This window comes from Manis pentadactyla, chromosome 14 (assembly GCF_030020395.1).
Source record: "Manis pentadactyla isolate mManPen7 chromosome 14, mManPen7.hap1, whole genome shotgun sequence".
NCBI lineage: Eukaryota > Metazoa > Chordata > Mammalia > Pholidota > Manidae > Manis > Manis pentadactyla.
The window spans coordinates 23187076-23206571 of record NC_080032.1 but is presented as its reverse complement, the minus strand read 5'-3'; the positions used below and the strand labels follow the sequence as shown (position 1 = coordinate 23206571).

General features: G+C 42.8%; 1 long non-coding RNA gene and 1 other non-coding gene across 2 annotated transcripts; both read left to right on the top strand.

Annotated features, from left to right (window-relative positions):
* Positions 1–80: 80 nt before the first annotated feature.
* Positions 81–2623, top strand: LOC130680703 (uncharacterized). Its single transcript, XR_008993760.1, has 2 exons — positions 81–332; positions 2135–2623. It is a non-coding gene; the product is annotated as an uncharacterized LOC130680703 (long non-coding RNA).
* A 7158-nt stretch (positions 2624–9781) lies between these two features.
* On the top strand, positions 9782–9887 carry LOC118934234 (U6 spliceosomal RNA). Its single transcript, XR_005033400.2, has one exon. It is a non-coding gene; the product is annotated as a U6 spliceosomal RNA (small nuclear RNA).
* The last annotated feature ends 9609 nt before the right edge of the window (positions 9888–19496 follow it).

The window sequence follows — 19496 nt, the reverse complement described above, 5'->3', positions numbered from 1 at the left end:
AGGACCCTCAGCGCGCGCCGCGATTGGCGTCCGCTGCAAGTTGATTTGCATGCTCCCCACCCGCTCCGACGCCCCGCCCACAACTCGGTGGGCGGTGCCGGCGCGGGTCAGGTGACTTGTCCCCTCGGACGGCTCCGCCCACAGTCCTTGGCGCAGCAGCGCCCCTTCCCGGAAGCGTCCCGGGCCACCGGCCCTCGCCGCACTCCAGCTTCCCGTACTTCCACTCCCGCAGCACCTCCATCTCCCGAGCTCGGACTCTTGGGTCGGGCTGCCTGAGATACCTCTCGACATCTCCTGAGGCCTGTTTCCCTCTTGGAACCAGGTGGCTCAAGGTCAGCAGTAAAAAGAGCAGGCTGAGGTCTAGAGTACATTCAGTCTGTACGCAATGAGCACTTAATGGGTGTCAACAACTGTTCCAGGATCTGAGGGTGGTTGGTGAACAAGATGGGCAAAATCCCCGGCATTCGTGGAGCTTACATTCTAGTAGGGGAGACAACACTGAGGAGAAAATTATAATACTTTAGGTGATAAATTTATAGAAAAACTAAAGGAGGTTTGTAAAAAGGGTGGTTAGTACCGGGGCTGCAATTTTAATTTTAGAATGCTCTGGGCAGAGATTTTTTTTTAGGGCAGGGATTTTTGGTCTGTTTTGTTCAGTTGGTTCACTTACAGTTCCCGGCAAATATTTTATGAGTGAATGAATGAATATTCAAAGCCATTCAGCAAGTTTAATGAGCACCTTATTTAAGTACAAGGCTGAGGGTTTCCAGGAAAATGGTAACCTTCATGGAATCTTACATTTTGGTGGGGAGAATAGGCAATAAATAAGCAAATAAGATAAGTCCACTCCTTTCTGACTTGGTCACATTTGAGCCGAGGCCTGAACCAGCAATGCAAAGAGCCAGGGACGTGCTTCCCATGTCCCCGGCACAGCAAGGGCAAAGATTCCGTAGCAGCAGTATCTGGATGTTGGAGCGTTAGCAGCCCAATTTAGTTGCAGAATAGTGGCGGGCAGAGGTGAGGTCGAGGACTGGGATAGGAACTGTCCCCCTAGGATGTGAGCTCCAGGAAGGCAGGGGGAGCTTTTCCTGTCGGTTTCACAACTCTCACCACAGCATCTACAATATCGCTTGGCACATTTGCGGTGCTTAGTAATGTCTGTTGGATGAGTAAGTGTGGGAGAGACAGGAATGAGTGAAGCTCACAATTAGCCGAGTCAAGTCACAAGCATGTGGCATTCTAGGTCAGCGATGGTGAAATTTAACTCTTCTCACCACTAGAGCGCGCCCCTCCCCTCCTCCACTCTGGGATAAAATTGAAGGCCCCCTCCTCCCCAAAGCCTCGGGATTTCCGAGGCCTTTCTTGTGTTTTTATGAAGGCTAGGGAACTTGGAACTGTCAACTCACTGGGCCCATTTCCTTGGTGGCCTTTGCCCTTGTTAACTCTTTCCACTTACCATCTATGTCTCAGCTCAGATACCACCTCCAAAGCGAGACCTTCTTTCTGGCTAAAGTAGCTCTCGTTTCATATTGTTTCCTCACCCTGTTTTATTTCCTTCATAGTTTTGATCACTACAGTATCTGAAATCACTAGCGTATTTAAATATTGACCTGTCGGGTCCCCATCCTAGCAGATCAGCCTTCTGAGAGCATATTTTGTGTCCTTTTGAATCACCTGGCCATCTTCCTGGTTTAGGCACACCTGAGACCTCCAATAGAAACGTGTCCAATGAATAAGATAATGAAATGTTCCTGGTTCCGAGAAACCCCCCGTTCGGAATTAGGCACACAACACTGGGGCCGGGGAAGGCCAGAAGGTTTGGAAGGGGAAGAGGCTGGAAGCTGGAAGGAGAGTTGCTGATACAGATGGAACAATGGGACCAGGGAGACGCAACTCAGCAGGGGGCCTTGGGGCAGGGATGGGGCGAGGTTTTCTTCTGGTTTACATCTGCCCTTCCCCAACTCTGTAGTTCTCTGGGTTTTCAATCCCACAATCTGCACAGAGCAGAAAAAAATAAAAATACTAACCAGACTTAGATGGGAGGTGTCTGGGCAATCTGTGCTTCCCGTCCTAGGGTCCTAGAGCCCTGAAGGGCCTGTGCTTAGTAACTTTTCCCCACCCTTGTTGGAGCCAGCTGGAACCAAGAGATGCCCCAACCCCACGCCAAATAAATGCCTGCTTAACCGGCGGAGAAACTGAGGTCTCGGAGAGAAAGCACCTTGCCAGAGAACGCCACACAAACCAGTGGAGAATCGGGATTGGAACCCAGGCTGCCCACCGCTGCTGCGCTCCAGGCATGTGTGACGCCCCCTAGTGGCCAGGAAGGTGTGCTCTCAGCCTTTTGGGGTTTACATCCGCAAAAGCCAAATGGAATTTTTTCAGTCAACTCTGTGTCTTAGGGTGTATAGATCCAACTTAGAGTTTCTGTAACCGGCCAATAGGCACAGCCCAGGGATGACCAAAGATAGCAGCAAGCGCTTCATCACATGGGGTGAAAAAAAAGTTAAACTTTAGTACTCAACAAAGACAGGCACTACTCTTAAGTCCTTTATTATTATTTATATATTTATTGTAAATATCTATATAATATAAAATATATAATTTATTAAATATTTGAATTATATACCAATGTTATATTAGTTTCATTGTTTACTATTACTACATATACTATTCTTTTATTACAATGAGTATGTTAAACTCAGGAATTCCTTACAGCAACCTTTGGTATTAAAAGCACTATTTTACAAATGATAAAAATGTCCAGAGAGCTAATAAGTATGTAGAAGTACAGACATTAAATCCAGTTTGTGGGTCTCCAGAGTCTGGAGCTTAACGGTCACTAAAGTCTGCCCTGTCCCTGCATCAGAATCTCCAGAGGAATTTTGCTTAAAAGCAAGTACTAGAAATCACCCAAGCAGTTTAGTTTTACCAAGTTTTTCAGATAAGTTTGAGAACCACTGAACTAGATGAGCTTGAGTATTTAAGTACTTTTTAAATGCTTTTAGGCTTTTATAGTGGCTAATGTTGGCTATCTTGTGCAGGCAAATTTTTAGGAAGGGTAAATCTGATGCCCTGCTGACGAGGAACCCCTTGCCCCTTCCTGACCAAAAAGGCCTCAAAGAATCCCCCACTTTCATTTCAGTTTAAAAATAACTTTATTGGAAATGATTTCCCTCATTTGTGGAGTATAACAATGAGGCAAAACTGAACGAACAAAATGGCAGCAGACTCAGAGACTCCAAGAATGAACTAGTGGTTACCAAAGGGGAGGGGTGTGGGAGGGTGGGTGGGGAGGGAGGGAGAAGGGGACTGAGGAGTATTATGTTTAGTACATATGGTGTGGGGGATCACGGGGAGAACAGTGTATCACAGAGAAGGGACATAGTGGATCTCTGGCAACTTGCTGCACTGATGGACAGTGACTGCATTGGGGTATGGGTGGAGACTTGATAATATGGGTAAATGTAGTAACCACATTGTTTTTTCATGTGAAACCTTCATAAGAGTGTGTATCAATCATACCTTAATAAAAAAAAGACATAATAAATATTGGCAAAGATAAAAGAAAAAAAAAAGAACTTTGTTGGAGCCCATCATCTTGCCTTTGTTTACTTCCTTCACCTCTGACTGCTCTAAAGCCTGAATCCCCTAAATTAATAATAACAGAGCCACTATTTCTTGAGCTTTTGCCTTTACAGAATAATGCTTGTATATCTCTGGTGATGAGAAGCTCACTCCTTCCAGAAGACTTGTGTTTCTGTACCGGTTATTTCTAACAGTTCAAAAGTATTCCTTCTATGGAGCTGGCACAGGCCTCCCTGTGACTCCTTCTTTGTGTCACACAGAATGTGTGAAATACTCTGCTGCCCAGCCCTGGTGCTAACTCTGTAAAGGCCTTGAGAGTCAAAGAAGGGGTGTAGAAAGCTGGAAACAAGTTAGATAATGTAGGGACTGGTTGCAAAATTTAGATTTAGGATTTGTGGACTCTGGTGTTGATCCCCAAATGATTGTTAGGTCTGGAGCTAAGGAATCATATACAGGGAAGCCCCTGCTCAGCTTCCCTGCTGCCCAGTTCCTGGGCCTGTAGGGCTCACTCCTCCCACCACCAGAGGCCATTGCTGGGTCTATCATAAGGATAATGTGCTTATCCTTAAGCCTTTTATGTTTTAGTGCATGTGTCCTGGGTAAGAAACATGGTCAGCTTCAAGGTCATGAAGATATTCACCTGTTTTAAAACCTTAAAACATAGATAAAAAAAAAAATCTTTAGAGCTTTTGTTTTAGTTGTATGTTTCATCTCAAACCAATTTTTTTAGTGAAATTTTCCCTGTTGAAACACGCAGACATTTTTGTCAAAAATCAAATGATGATACATGAGGGTGTTTCTGACCTCTCTTCTATTCCGTTGCTCTACCTGTCTATTCTTATGTCAATACATACTGTCTTGATTACTCTAGTTTAAAATAAGTCTTTAAGTCAAATTAAATCTTTCAATTTTGTTCTCCTTTTTCAAAATTGGTTTGGCTATACGAGTGCTTTACATCTCTATTTTGGAGTAAAACGGGATAAATTTTGTTGATGCACACATGATTTGGGAATCATTGCATCTCTTAAAGGGGTAGGGTATCACCAGGATTAAACATCTTCCTAGAAGATCTAGCATCCTCTATTAGCAACACAGGAGCAACTAAGCCACACTCTAGAGAATGAGCACCTGAGATGAGGGAGGATTGTCATAGGTTGAATTGTGTCCCCCACAAAAGATATGTTGAAGTCCTAACTCCCAGTACTTCCCAATATCATCTTATTTGAAGATAAGGTCTTTATAGAGGCAGTCAAGTTAAAATAGGGTCATTACGGTGGGCCCTAATCCAGTATGACTGGAGTCCTTACAAAAGAGAAATTTGGAGACAGAGACACACCCAGAGGGAAGCTGTGAAGAGACACAGGGAGAAGATGGTCATTACAAGCCAAGGAATGCCTGAGGCTACCAGAAGCTAGGAGAGGCTTGGAACAGAGCCTTCCCTAGAGCATGGCCTGCTGACTCCTTGATCTCAGACTTAAGGCCTTCAACCGTAAAATAATAAATTTCTGTTGTTCTCCGTCACTCACTTTGCAATAGAAGCTGTACCCAAAGTGGGTCTATCTGGTGGGAGGTGGAGAAAGAAAATTCAGCTGCTGCTGAGATATTACCTGAGGCAGAGAGAGGGGGAGAAATACCCTGGCTTCTTTCCTCCTAGCCACCTGGCTCCTGTTACTGCCTCCCATTGGTCAGTCCATACAGGAAGCCAGCTGATTTGGCAGCTTGCTGGAGTTGACCTCCTGTTACAGAGCAAAGTAGAGGACGGGCAAGGAATGGATTTGAGGGCAAACAAGCCCAGGCCCAACACTAAGAAGTTGGGGTTACATTTAACTTCTCTGAGCCTGATTCCCCATCTAGAAAATGGGGACAGTGGTAGTTTCTATGCATAGAATAGTTGCGTGCACAAACCAAGACAACATATATTAAGTTTAACTCAGTGCCTGGTGCACAGTAGGGAGAACCCTGTAAATGTGAGTGACTGATCTAGTTAGTTGTTTTCTGCTCAGTGGATGAAAGGAGGATGCAGGATAGAGACCTGGGAGTAAACTCAAGTACAGAAGCAGAGTACTGGTGCTAGTGGTATTTTTATTTCGTAAACATGCTCATCTGTCCTCTCCATTCTAAGATGGTGACTCTGTCTATCTCCTTTTAGAAATCTTGAGTCAGAGCTGATCACAGCAAGTTCAGGATAGTTGGGAGTTTGGTCTCCACACTCCTTCCAAATAATTTCAAATCCACTTGATTTTTACTTGGTGTTCCTGCCTCCAACTGCTGCCAAATTTTCCTTGCCTCCCCCAGCCTGGGGTTGAGCCGTCTCCAGGATCTCTTTGTATAATTAAAAAGAAAAACAGAACAGCTGATGTTGCCAAACATGTATTTAAAGTGACACTCTAAATTCAGGGAGTGAAAAATAAAAACGTTTAAGGTTTAGATTAAAAGTCTCCATGTTCAGCTGTCTCCTGACCCTGGAATTTCTCCTCAGCCTGGCTGCCTTTAATCCCCAGCTCTGGCTTGTAAAAGCCTTTCAGGCTTGAAGGCATTTTTGTCCCCGAGAACTGCTCCAGCCTAATATAAAAACACACGTGTCCCATGAACAGTCTGTGGAGTGCAGTGTGGTTCTGTGAGCCCCAGGGAAGGTGGGGAAATTGGGTGCTGAGTCCTTGCTTTCCTTACCATGCCCTTCACCTACCACATTTAAACCATCAGAAAACCCAATCAACTATAGCCCTTAAATGTTTTCTTAAAATCGGAGCTCTTCTCTCCCACCTCACAGCTTCCATCGTATCCAGGCCATCATAATTCTGCACTCAGAAGTGTGCAGTAACTGCTCCTCAGGGTCTCTGCTTCTACTCTTGATCCTCCTAAAGCCATTCTGTAGCAGCAACCATGAGTCTTTCTGGAGCAAATTGGATCCTGCCCCTTCTCTGGCTGTATTAGCTTCCCGTTGCTGCTCTAACAGATTACCGCAAATTTAGTAGCTGAAAACAGTACATACTTGTTCTTAAATTCTGGAGATTAGAAGTCCAAAATGAATCACAAGAGGCTAAGATTAAGGTCATGGCAGGGCTGGTTCCTTCCAGAAGCCCAGAGGGGAAATCCATTTCCTTTCCTGTTTCTGCTTTTAGTGGCCACCTATATTCCTTGGCTTGTGGCCCCATTCTCCTTCAAAGCACATCAGTCCGATCTCTGCTTCTGTTCTCACACCTCCTCTCTTTGACCCTCCTGTCTACCCCTTATAATGACCCTTGTGTTTACACTGGGCCCTCCTGGATAATCCAGGATAATCTCCCCAACTCAAGAGCCTTGACTTGATCACATCTGCAAAGCCCCTTCTGCCACATGAGGTCACATATCCACAGATGACAGGGATTAGGACATGGATATCTTTAGGGGCCCAATATTCAGCCCAGCACACTGCTTAAAGACCTCCAGTGGCTTTGCACCTGAATTAGAATGAAACCCAAGCTCCTTATGCATGATGGGAATGCCTTCTCTGATCTAGTGCCTTCCTGTGCTCTGATGCTGTGCTCCCACCCTCCCCTTCACTGACTCGCAGAGGAACCTACTTGATTCTCACTGTTCATTCCGCAGGCCAAGTTCACTCTTACCTCAAGGTCTCTGTACATGCTGTTCTCTGCCTACATGGTTTTCCCCCAGATCTTCCCATGGCTGGCTGCTTCTTCCCTTTTAGATTTTAGCTCAACTGTCACCTTCTCAGAGGTCTACCCTTGATTAATCTCTCACACCCACCACCACTCTCTGCAGCCCCTCACATTACCTGGGCTTACTTATTGTCAACATAAGCACTGGTTATGTGGTTTTTAAAAAAAAAATTGTTTACTTATTTGTTTTCTGTCCCCCTCAGTAGACTATGAACAAATGAGAGAGAAAACCCTTCCTTGATAAATGCCTGTTGAGTGGATGGATGAATGGATGATGGTCTGGATGTGCAATTTGGTGTCTGGCCTTCACTGTCCAGGATTCAGACTCAGTATGGAGGTAGGTCAGAAAGGCAGGAGGGTGGAACATGTAATGAGTACTTCCTGTGTGCCAGGCCCTGTGCTAACCTTTCCTTCACACCAGTCAACATTTGTGAAACACCTGTGTGCCAGGCCTGGTGCAAATTATGTATTCATGCGTTATTTTCTCAATTTAAGGAACATTTTTTGAGTGCCTACTGAATGCCAGGCAATGTCCATTTATCAAGCATCTTCTGTATACCAGCTATCTCAAATCAGTGCCTGGGTACCCAGTAGTTCAGTAAATGCCTGAATCAATGAATGTCCTCAAGGAGCCTCCAGTCTTCCTGCTAAAAAGGCCTGTGAATAAATAACTATAACACACAAAGATAAAGCTATGATGTGGGTGTGTTCAGAGTGCAGAGGGCCCTTTATCACCTTATACTGCCAGGTACCTTTCCCAGAGTCTTATCTTCTCACCTGGAAACTAGCTCTTTGAAGGTCAGGTAGACTTGCCCTCACTTACCTGCCTGTCCATCCCCTGGGCACCCAGGAAGGACCTTGCCTGCAGCATGTGCTCCATTAGTGCCTGTTGTTTGATAGCTGCTGTGTTCCCTACTGGCAGATGTTTGTTCATAAACTGGACAAGGGGGCGGCCACCTGGCCAGCACCCTGGTGCTACTGGTGGTGAGCCAGGAAGCCCCGATAGGCTGTTCACCCTCCCATTCAGCCTGACTTTGCCAGCCATAAATGAAGGCTTCATTTCTCTCTCCTTGGTATAACTCTTGCCTGGACTTCTATATAATTTGTTGTAAAGATTCAGGCAATGCCGAGAAACTGTTAAAGATTCAAATCCTCACCAGTCATGAGGCATTGCCTGGTCTGACACTTTCCTTCCCTTCTACTTTTTTATTTTTAATTGTGGCAAAATACATATAACATAAAATTTACCATTTTAACCATTTAAAAGTGTACAGTTGTGTGGCATTAGGTACACTCACACTATTATGAACCATCAGCACCTTCCTTCCCTTCTTTTTTTAATAATAAAAAAATCATTTACTTATTTTCTTCTATTGGAGTCTTATATTTAATTATCAGGTCATTTAGAATATTTACAATGATAACTTTACTAATGTACTGATCATTTTGGTAAGAAAAATGGCTAATACAGAGTTTGTTAGAGTAAAACTGAGTCATTAAATTTTTGGAGTTACTGTCATGTAAAATAATAAAGAATATTATGCAGTTCTAAGCTTAAAAAGTAGGAAAACATATACATATGTATATGGTTTAAGAAATAATATATATTATTATCACCATCAACATAAGAAAAAAAAGTTCACCAATTTCATAGAAGCATTATTCACAATAGCTAAAAGGTAGAAACAACCCAAATGTCCATTAGCAGATGAATGGAAAAACAAAATGTGCTATTTACATATTATGGATTATGAGTCAGCCTTAAAAAAAGGAAGGAAATTCTGTACATGCTACAATATGGATGAAACTTAAAGACATTATACTAAGTGAAATAGGCCAGACTCAAAAGGACAAAATTTATGATTCCACTTACATGAAATACCTAGAGTAGTCAAATTCATAGAGACAGAAAATAGAAAGGTGCTGCCAGGGGCTGGGGAAGGGGAAGATTGGGGAGTTACTTACTCAGGTGCAGAGTTTCTGTTTGGGATTGTTATGGGCTGAAGGTTTGTGTCTTCCCAAAATGTGGAAGCCCTACCCCTCAGTGTGATAGCATTTGGAGGTACAGCCTTTGGGAGGTGATATGGGTTAGACGAGGTCATGAGAGTGGACTGTATGATGGGGGACGGTCATGATGGGATTAGTGCCCTTGTAAGTAGAGGAGGGGAGAGAGAGCACTGTCTCTCCACACATGCACCAAGGAAAGGCCATGTGAGCACACAGGGAGAAGGAAGTTGTGCATAAACTAAGTGGGCTCTCACCAGGAAATTAATCTGCTGGCACCTTGACCTTGGACTTTCAGTCTGCAGAACTGTGAGAAATAAATGTCTGTTTAAGCCACCCAGTCAGTCTATGGTACTTTATTATAGTAGCCCAAGCTAAAACAGGGATGATGAAAAAGTTCTAGAACTGCATGGTGGTGATGGTTGCACAACACTGTGAATATACTTAACACCACTGACCTGTTACTCTTAAAAATGGTTAAAATTATAACTCCTGCATTTTATGTATTTTGCCACAATTAAAAAATGAAGAATAGTATGCACTTCAGCAATACAATATACTAAAATTGGAACAATACAGTGAAGATTAGCATGACCCCTGCACAAGGACATGTAAATTTGTGAATAATTCCATATTAACAATAACAAAAATTCCAACATTATTAGCATCTTTGAAATTCTGCATGGCCCCATCCAATCTCCCTATCGCGTAACTCCCCAGAAGTAACTAATAGTCTCAGTTTTGGGTTTATCCCTTACGGTTCCATTGCTTTTCTATATATACTGTTTACTATGGCCTGTTTTTGAACTTTATATGAGTGAATTTTATTGTGTGCATACTTCTGCAATGTGCCTTCATCAGAGACATTTTTTGGTCAGAGTCATCCATGTGCATACAGGAACTACAGCCTATTACTTTTCACTTCTGTATAGTACTCTGCCTTACACTGTACATGTCACAGGCCTCCTCCTTTCTGCCTCCTCTTCTCAGGTCACCTCTGTTGGCCACTTGTTCTATCTTGACTGTTGTTTTGGTAACCGATTCTGTGTGCTTTGACCAACTGACCTCTGCCTGCGGGTTCTCTGCGTGGCTGAGGTGTGCAAAACTGAGGGACCTCCCAGGTGCCCACTCAGGGGTAATCCTGCAGTAGAGGGAAGTTTACATCCCATGAGGCAAACCTCTGACCAGGAGCCAGTAGATAATTCATCTTCTTTCTTCCTCCCCCAGAGGTGACCTGAGATGCTGTGGTAAATATGGCCTCTCCTTGGTACCCTCACTGACTTAGACCCTCTTTCCCTGCCTGACCCTCCACCTTTTACTCACTCTTGCTTGCTTGGGATTGCACTCCCCAATAAAGTAGTACCATACGAACTTTCAAGTCAAACTGCTTTGTGAGGAACCCAAGAAAAACATATTCTACAATTTGTCCACTCTCCTGTTGATAAACATTTGGGTTGTTTCAAGTTTCTTGAGACTGCATATAATGAGGCTAGGGCTAACATCTTTGTTCTTGCTTTCTGGTGGACTTTTTTCTGTTTCTCTAGAATGTTCCTAGCAATTGAACTGTGGGATCATAGGCTGAACACTCAGCTTTGCCAGATATTGCCCAATTAATTCCCAAAATGCCTCCTTATTTTTCAGTTCACTTCACCCCCTCTTCGCTCCCCTCAGCTCACTACATTTGGGTCATGTGGGCCTTGTTGCAGTTCCCTTAGTACATGTGCTCCCCCATCACGAGGCCTCTCATCTGCTATGTTTTCTGCTGAGAACACTTCTCCACTCTCAGCCTTGATAAAACCTCCTCTTTCCACAGAGCTCAACTCTATGCCTCACTTCCTTGGAACAGCTCTGACTTCTTCCTCAACCCCAGATCAGGGGAATATTATCTGTCTTCTAGCCTCATATACTTCTGTTGTGATCCACTTATGAATTGCAGTGCTCTGTCTACCTGTGCAACTATTGGAACAAAGTCTATTTACTCTGCTAAGTTTCACTAGCCTGTGAGCACAATGTTTGCATAAGCTTACTCACTGCCTTATCTCCAGTACCCAACACCATGCCTGGCACATAGGAGGCAATTTGTGTTATTAGTCTGATAGCTATTCTATGTTCTCCTCCATATTTGAGTCCACTGTGTAATTTTGCCAGTATGTTTTAGCATTAATTAGCATCCACTAGGGGCCAAGATCATGACAATGTAAACATAATCCTCTTCATTGAGGAACTCACAGATAAAGATCAATACACATTAATTGAGCTTGCTGAACCCTGACCTATTTTAAGTGCTCAGCAGCTCCTTAATTGACTCAGAAGTCATCTCTAGCCTGAATATTACTATGAGTAATGATGGTCATTGTTTATTGGGGACTTGTTATGTGCCAGGAATTCTGTTAAGTGCTTTATATCTACCATCTCATCCTATCTTCCATTTTACAGATGAAAAAACTGAGCCTTAGAAAGGTGAAGTCACTTGTTCCAGACCACACAGCTCATAAATCATGAAGACAGGATTTCTCAGCCAGAACTCCCAACCTATCATAATGCTAAATTTCCTCTGCCCCAATTACACTGCTTTCAGTTAGGTTCCAGAGACTGTGTTCTTAATCACAATGGTAAGTTAATGATAGCTACTATTATGGGGAAAGAATTAATCACTTTACATCCATCCATTCATTTATTCAACAAATACTTAGAATCTCCCATGTGCCAAGCTCTGTTGGAGAGGTGGGGGGTTCAGAGGTATACCAAACAGAATAAAATCCATGCTGTGTGGTTGACATCCTAGTGGGAGGAGTAAAAAAATTAAGCAAAATAAAATATATGATAGATGGAGATCAATACTGCAGAGAAACTGAAAGCAGAAAAGGGAAATACAGAGCGTGAAGACTGAGGTTTCCATGACCTCATTTCATCTAACAATCTATTATTTTTCCCATTTTACAATGATGAGATTCACACTGGTGAAGTCACTTTCCCACCTGCACACAACTCACAGGCTGGGAAGTCAGGACTTTGGAAAGACTGAGCATCCTATCCTGCCAATCATCCTTTGCTGCACCCCTACCGAGTACCTAGGACTGTGGTTTAGACAAAACCTTCTACCAAGAGTTTAAGATTGGGCAGGCAGGACTGTTTGCAATAGGCAAGATACAGAAACAACCTAAGTGTCCATCAACAGATGAATGGATAAAGAAGATATGGTACACATACACAATGGAGTATTATTCAGCCACATACACAACAAAAATCCTGCCACTTGCAGCAGCATGGATGGATTATGCTCAGTGAAATAAGCCAGGTAGAGAAAGACAAATACCATATGATTTCACTTAGTTGTGGAATATAAAAACAAAACAGAAGGAACAAAACAGCACTAGACTCACAGACACTGAGAAGTGACTAGTGGTTACCACGGGGGAGGGGAGGGGGACTGTTGAACCACTGTGATGTACATTTGATAATCATAATAAAAAAATCTGTTAGGCATTTAAGTACCCAGGTGGGAGGAGGACTGACAAAACTGATGTGTCTTTGCTGTGTCCTGGGCAGACATTAAGCGTGATCTCCTATGAGAGATGCAGGCACAGAAGCAGGAGCGCTTAGGCTAACCAATCAATTCCAGAGATGAGGGAAAGAAGACTAAAGCTGCTATGTCAATCTGGGGCTACTGGTGACTCAGAAGCCCACCAATCTCTGCCTGGCCCTGACAGCGGGCTCAAGGCCCACCCCTTTCCGCCCCTGTTCTCCACCCTGCAGGCCATCACACAGGGAGATCAGAAAGTGGCTAGTGACCTATTGATAAGCCCCGCCTTGCCCTGGGGAAGCCACACTCATGCAAATAGCGGCCTCCCCTCCCCTTCACCCAGCATCACTAGTTCGTGGGGCCTCCCAAACAGCAGACTGGAAGGATGACTTGGGGTGCATGCTTGCAGGCCTTAGCAGCAGGAGATGACAGGTGGTCCTCTGCCACCAGGTGGTGGCCCTGCTATTCAGTTTGTGGCCAACAGATCTCATCTGGAATAGAGTGGAGAACCGAGGTTTTGGAGCTAGAAAGGTGTAGAGGACTATCACCCACCAGGCATACCATCTTGTCTGCTGCTCTTAAAGAGGGATCCTTAGACCCTCAGTCATGTTCTTCAAAGAGGTACATTTTAAGGCTTAGTTGATCAAGTTGAAAACAGGCATATTTTGGAGTTCGAGGAATTCATTCAAAAAAAGTTGTTGAGTGTATTTTATGAGCCGGGCCCTAGGGGCTGAAGATAAAGGGTGAACAAGATGAAGGTCAGTCTCCTCGGGGACTGTTCCTTTTAATGAGAAAGACTTTTTAGATAGTTAACACAGGAGTATTTTAATATGATTCCAAGAAGTATTCTGATTAGGTAAGGGTTTTGTGCTGGGGCAAACTCACCTGCTCTCTCTGTGCTAGGGGTGGTCTCAGGGATTTTTATCTTGAGGTTGCGGACAGGAGCCAACTGTTCATCTCTTTTCAGAGCATCTTAGCTTCACTGGATGAAACGTTTTCTCTTTTGCATGAATCAGTTCTTTGGGTTGCAGAGGAGTATTTACTATAAAGGCTGTTCTGCCTATGAATGTAGGAGGCAATAAATAATTGGTGAGTTAATAAATATCATTTCAAGGAGGGTTAAAAAGCCTCTGACTCCATCTGCAAAGGGTGTTATAATAAGGCTAGCTAGGAAAAGAAAATCTCAGTACTGTTATCCTAGATTTCTGGAAGGTTGAGGGATTTGGGGACTAGGGGAGGCATGATAGGGCTACTGGACTTACGAGATTTATATGTTTTCAAGTAGGTATGGGCACTATGCTAGATGGAAGATACATCGATGAATGAGGCAGACAAGGTCCCTGCTGTCCCGGGGCTTACACAATGGTGAGGGCATAGGTAACAATAAGGTAAGGTGACAAGCATTTTGAGGCGGGTAAGAGTGAGCTATGGCAAGGAGGAGGGCTGGCCGGAGACTGCTCTGTGTGGAGGGATCAACCTATGCAAAGGTCTGGAGGAGAGAAAAAAGGTTTACTAGAAGAACTCAAAATAGTTCAGCTTGTTCAAGCTTTGAAGGAGACCTGATGGGGACAGAAAGGCTGTTAGAGAGAAAAGCAGGGCTGCTCCACTCCACCCCTCCCAGACAGCTTTTCCACATTGCCTTCCCCTCAGGGGAAAACTAAATTTCCCCAATCCATAACTAGTTAGGGTCTTGAAGTCCATCCAGGAGGCCGATTTCATTTGAATGAAGTCACGCCATTTACTGCCTACCTTGTTATAGAACATTGATTCAATCCTCATATAACTCATACATTTCATATTACAACCCCCACTTTACAGATGGGATAACTGAGGTTCAGCTTAGCCACCTTGTCTAAAGTTCTGTACATAGTACATTATATTTGGGGATTTAGAATGTTCCTTTATGTAAATTTTTTTTACATTAGGTAATGCATGTAAAAGCTTTTTTGTAACAGAGCCATGTAAACATGAGGCATTATTAGTAGTTTTGCCCGACTTCTGGCTCCATCTACATCAGCCTACAGCACTCGGCAAGCCCAGGAAGGGGCAGTAATGAAAGCCAAAAGGCCCAATGGCCTCTCTTAAAATTCCCCCTGGTCTATTCTGGTTCCCTCTCTGGGGCACCTCCAGATATTATCTTCTGCCAAATAGTTTGTTTCCCAGAAGTTGCAAGATGTGGGAGGTTAAAAAAAATTCAGCAGCATCAACAACTACAAAAACCCCTGCAGCAGCCTAAACACAAAGAATTCGAGTTTTGAACAAAGAGCAGGGTGAGACCCGAAAGTAAATGCTGACACATCCTCTCTCCAGCTGTGAACTGGGGGTTTGAGGGCTGCTGCAAAGGTCATCTGTCTCTACATCTATGGGCAGGAAATGCAATTCAATCCTCTCAGTGACTGATCGCTCTGCAAGATTAATGGAATCGTTCCAACCCTGGTTTCTGTTCTGACAGCACAAAAAGTGAATCAAACTTCTCTCCTCCCCTCTCATCTTACTAAAGCAAGGTCAGCTGATTCCCCGTTTGAAAAGTTCAAAACTTTTCTCCAGCAAATTCTTCCCCGGGTCTTCTTTTTTGGGGCGAAACTGCCTTCTGGGGTGAGACCCAAAGGTGGAACTTGAAAGTCTGGGGAGTTTCTAGGCTTTTCATCCATTCCCTACTTCATATTTCAAAATAAAATTAAAGTGCATCATCGTCAGTGAAAGGGTTAACTGCCAGCCCGGCTACCCGGTACTGTAGGATTGGCAACCAATAACAGTTTGGCACGATGAAGTAATGCTTGTATCTTAATTTTCACTGGCTAACACACTTGTCCATCAGTCCGAAGATGCAAGTTTTGAAAGTATCTTTGAACTTTTATGACTCTCTTCCTGACGTTAACCCCTTAATTAACTCACCTGTTATTTTCAAGATTCCTTCCCATCCGCTTACAGGATGAGAGCGATTAGAAAATGCATGTGAATTTAAATCTTCCAAGGCCTGACATCCAGGCTATATGTATGTAATTCTGCTCTTTCTTACTCTGATGCTACAATCTACAAGGAACTGAGAGGTAAAAAAAACAATAACAAAAGGTCTTGGGAACTCCAGTCACTTTAACAGAAAGTTGGTCTGTTGACACCCAAAGTATTTTTCAAGTGCCAAAGTAACACAAAACATGGCAAAACTCTAGGGTCTGGCAAATCTAACTGCTGGATACAAAAGTCCTTGCTATATTTATTTAGTTTTTTTTTATTAAGGTATTATTGATACACACTCTTATGAAGGTTTCACATGAAAAAACGAAGTGGTTACTACATTTACCCGTATTATCAAGTCCCCATCCATACCCCAATGCAGTCACTGTCCATCAGTGAAGATGCCACAGATTAATTATTTGTCTTCTCTGTGCTATACTGTTCTCCCTGTGATCCCCCACACCATGTGTACTAGACATAATACCCCTCAATCCCCTTCTCCCTCCTTCCCCATCCGCCCTCCCCTTTGGTAACCACTAGTTCCTTCTTGGAGTCTCTGAGTCTGCTGCTATTTTGTTCCTTCAGTTTTGCTTTGTTGTTATACTCCACAAATGAGGGAAATCATTTGGCACTTGTCTTTCTCTGCCTGGCTTATTTCACTGAGCATAATATCCTCCAGCTCCATCCATGTTTTGCAAATGGTAGGATTTGTTTCTTTCTTATGGCTGAATAGTATTCCATTGTGTATATGTACCACATCTTCTTTCTTGCTATATTTATTTGTTATATTTCTTTTCTACGCCTTCCTTTATGTTTGAAATATTTGATAAATTTAAAAGGGCAAAATGGTTGTTTAAAATGCAAATAATATACAAATACAGTCTCTATATAACCCCTCAAATTCTTCTCCCCTCAGAAGTGATCAAACAATGGTTTGCTGCTCTATTCAAGTTTTGGGAAAAAAATAGGGTGGTAACCTACACATTATTCTGTGACTTCTTTGTTTCTAAACTGATCTTGAACTTTTTCTGAATCATGACATTCAGATTTACCTTATCCTTAAGTAATATTTTAGAATGAGGCAGTTCTACAGAAAGTATATGCCAAGATCTCTAAGATCATGTTAAGTAAAGAAGGAAGGAATAGGGCAATGTATGTATTTGTGTGACATAATAATAAAAGAAAATATATGTAGATGTTTGAAAATGCATAAACTGTTTCTGAGAGGAATACCAAGTGCCTTACTAACAAGTTTTTTGGGGATGGCAGTGTGGAGGGAAGAAACTGGGTGGGAGGGGATGGGGGAAGAAAGACCCACCAGCAATTTAAAAGTTGTGGAATATTTCATAAATACAATAGAATTTGTAAAAATTTTAAGTGCATTTTTAAGAATTACACTCAGGTGCCCACCATGTATATTAAGCATCAGAAAGTCACCAGTACCTCTTGCTGTTCATATTCCCTGCCCGAATTCAGTGTTTTCTTACATTTTGTGTTTATGCTGTACCACTTACATATCTATACCTAAACAATATTTGATTTAGGTTTGATTTTGAAACTTGCTCTCAAAAAAGATGATTAAAATGAATTCATGTTTGAGTAGGTAATAGGTGTACACAGGATAAAATTCAAAAGGTACTAAAGCATAAAAAATAAAATTTAAACTATAAGGTCCAAAGTCAGGCAACACCAATGCATTCATGTTGGCAAAAAGTCACACTGTACTGAAGAATGTTTTCTTCTCTTTTCCTAATTTTCCCCATTTTGGTATTGTATTTCTTACCAAAGAAAATTTTGTACATATAAAGGAATATATGTAGAAATAGATATGTCCCCTTTCGTCTATGTAAGCAGTCAGCACAATTTAGTGTAATTCCATACCTTTTCTTTCGATTTAAGGATACCATTAAATCATTCCACATCAGTTTATATAGAATTACCCTATATTTTTTAATGATTTGATAATACTACATTAGGCAGACAAATGGTCTAAGAATTATTTAATCAGTTCCCCAACTTTTAGATTGTTTTCAATTGCAAACAGGGCTTACTTAGCACAAAGGATTGCAGTCTTTGTGTCTGAGGCTATGAGCAGAATATGTATCAGGAAGTGGCCATCCATTTCTAAGGCTTCCTGCCCTACCACCAATTATCTGTCCTTGGGAAGTTCTGTGTCAGATCTGGGCAGGTGGGACAATCTTCTATCCAACTAGTGTATCCAGGTGCCCATGACAGTGCCCCATATTCTTGGCAGGCACTCAAGAGTGAGTGGTTTAAGGGCTAACCCTCTGAATATTCACATTGCACCAGATGGCCCCTTCTAGAACCCCTGCAGGAGACTTGGCCCCCTTCCCCCACTCATCACTACAATGCTTCATTTTCACTGGTACCCTTCAATCATTTCACAGATGTTTCTAGAAGGTTGATTATGAGGACCCAAATCAATGCCAAATCAAACTGTGTGGTATATATAGCCTGGCAGATGAATTAAGACAATTTCTGGAAAACACTAAGGTTGCACTGTCTAATAAGGTAGAAACTAACTACATATAGCTATTTAAATTTAATTAAGATTAAATAAAATTCAACATTCAATTCCTTAATCTCACTACCCACTTATTCAAGTGCTCAACAGTTACACGTGGCTAAAGGCTACTGTATATGCAGTGCACACACTGAACATTTCCATCAAGTTCTGCAGGACAACCCTCCAGGGAGGAATCACGGCACAGCCTGTGAGCTCTGGATTCAAATCCTGTGTTAAAGAACAGCTGTAAAATTTGGGGAAGTAACTTGACCTCTCTTGGAGTATCAGTTTATAAAAGCGGGGAATTACAGATTCTTCCTCTAGCTTTGGTGAGGATTCAAAGAGAGAGCAAATGTGAATGGTTTTGCTCAAAGACCTAGCAAGCTATTAAAAATCAGGAGCTATTGTAATTATAATTATGTATAAATATGAGAACAGCTTCGGTTCCTAACAGTTCGAAAATCGAGGATTCTGGATGCCGAGTGTTCGATGCTGTGTCATCCTAATTTTCTTGGTCCAGTCTGGAGTATGTCTACAATCAGAGCTGGTTCCTCTATCCCTTCTGTCTTAAAGCACGGAGATGCTTAATCAACCTTTGAAGAATGAAGAAATTATTGAATAGGGCCAACACAGCCAGTATTTGACCGGGCATTTTGCAAGAATGAGCAGGAGGATCCAGGAAGTCATTATTATGTTTCAAATATAACTGGCCTGGTCTTTTTTTTTTACCTCAAGAAGTAACTTTGTTGGGGAAGCACCTTAATCTTCCTTGTCAATCTCACCTACTGCCCACTCCTCTGGGATAATTAGTCAACACCAGAAGCACAAGGGTCTTCGCCCTTCCCCCTTTGGCCCAAAGTAGCCTCCTCCCCCACTTGGAGCAAATGCCTGGAATTCTTTCAACTGGAGGACAAAGCCTTTCATCTGCCAATTACTGATAAAGGGAAAATGCAAATATGCTGGGGAAGGTGATCCATCAAGGGCCCAACAGTTACTGAGTGACCACTGAGGATCAGGCCGCAGGGTAGGCATTCTGGGGGAGTCCAAGGGGAACAAACCCTTGGCTGGCCCATTCTTTCTGGTCTGTGGTTTCCTCGTGGTTTGTAAAGGGAGGGGATTAAATTAGGTGACTGTTCAACCCCTTCCCACTCTGACAGGCCAGGAACTCTCCATTGGGGTGATATACGGACTTGTGTTTTTACACTTAAGATAACTGCCATTGGATCTTTTCCTGACACCAGCT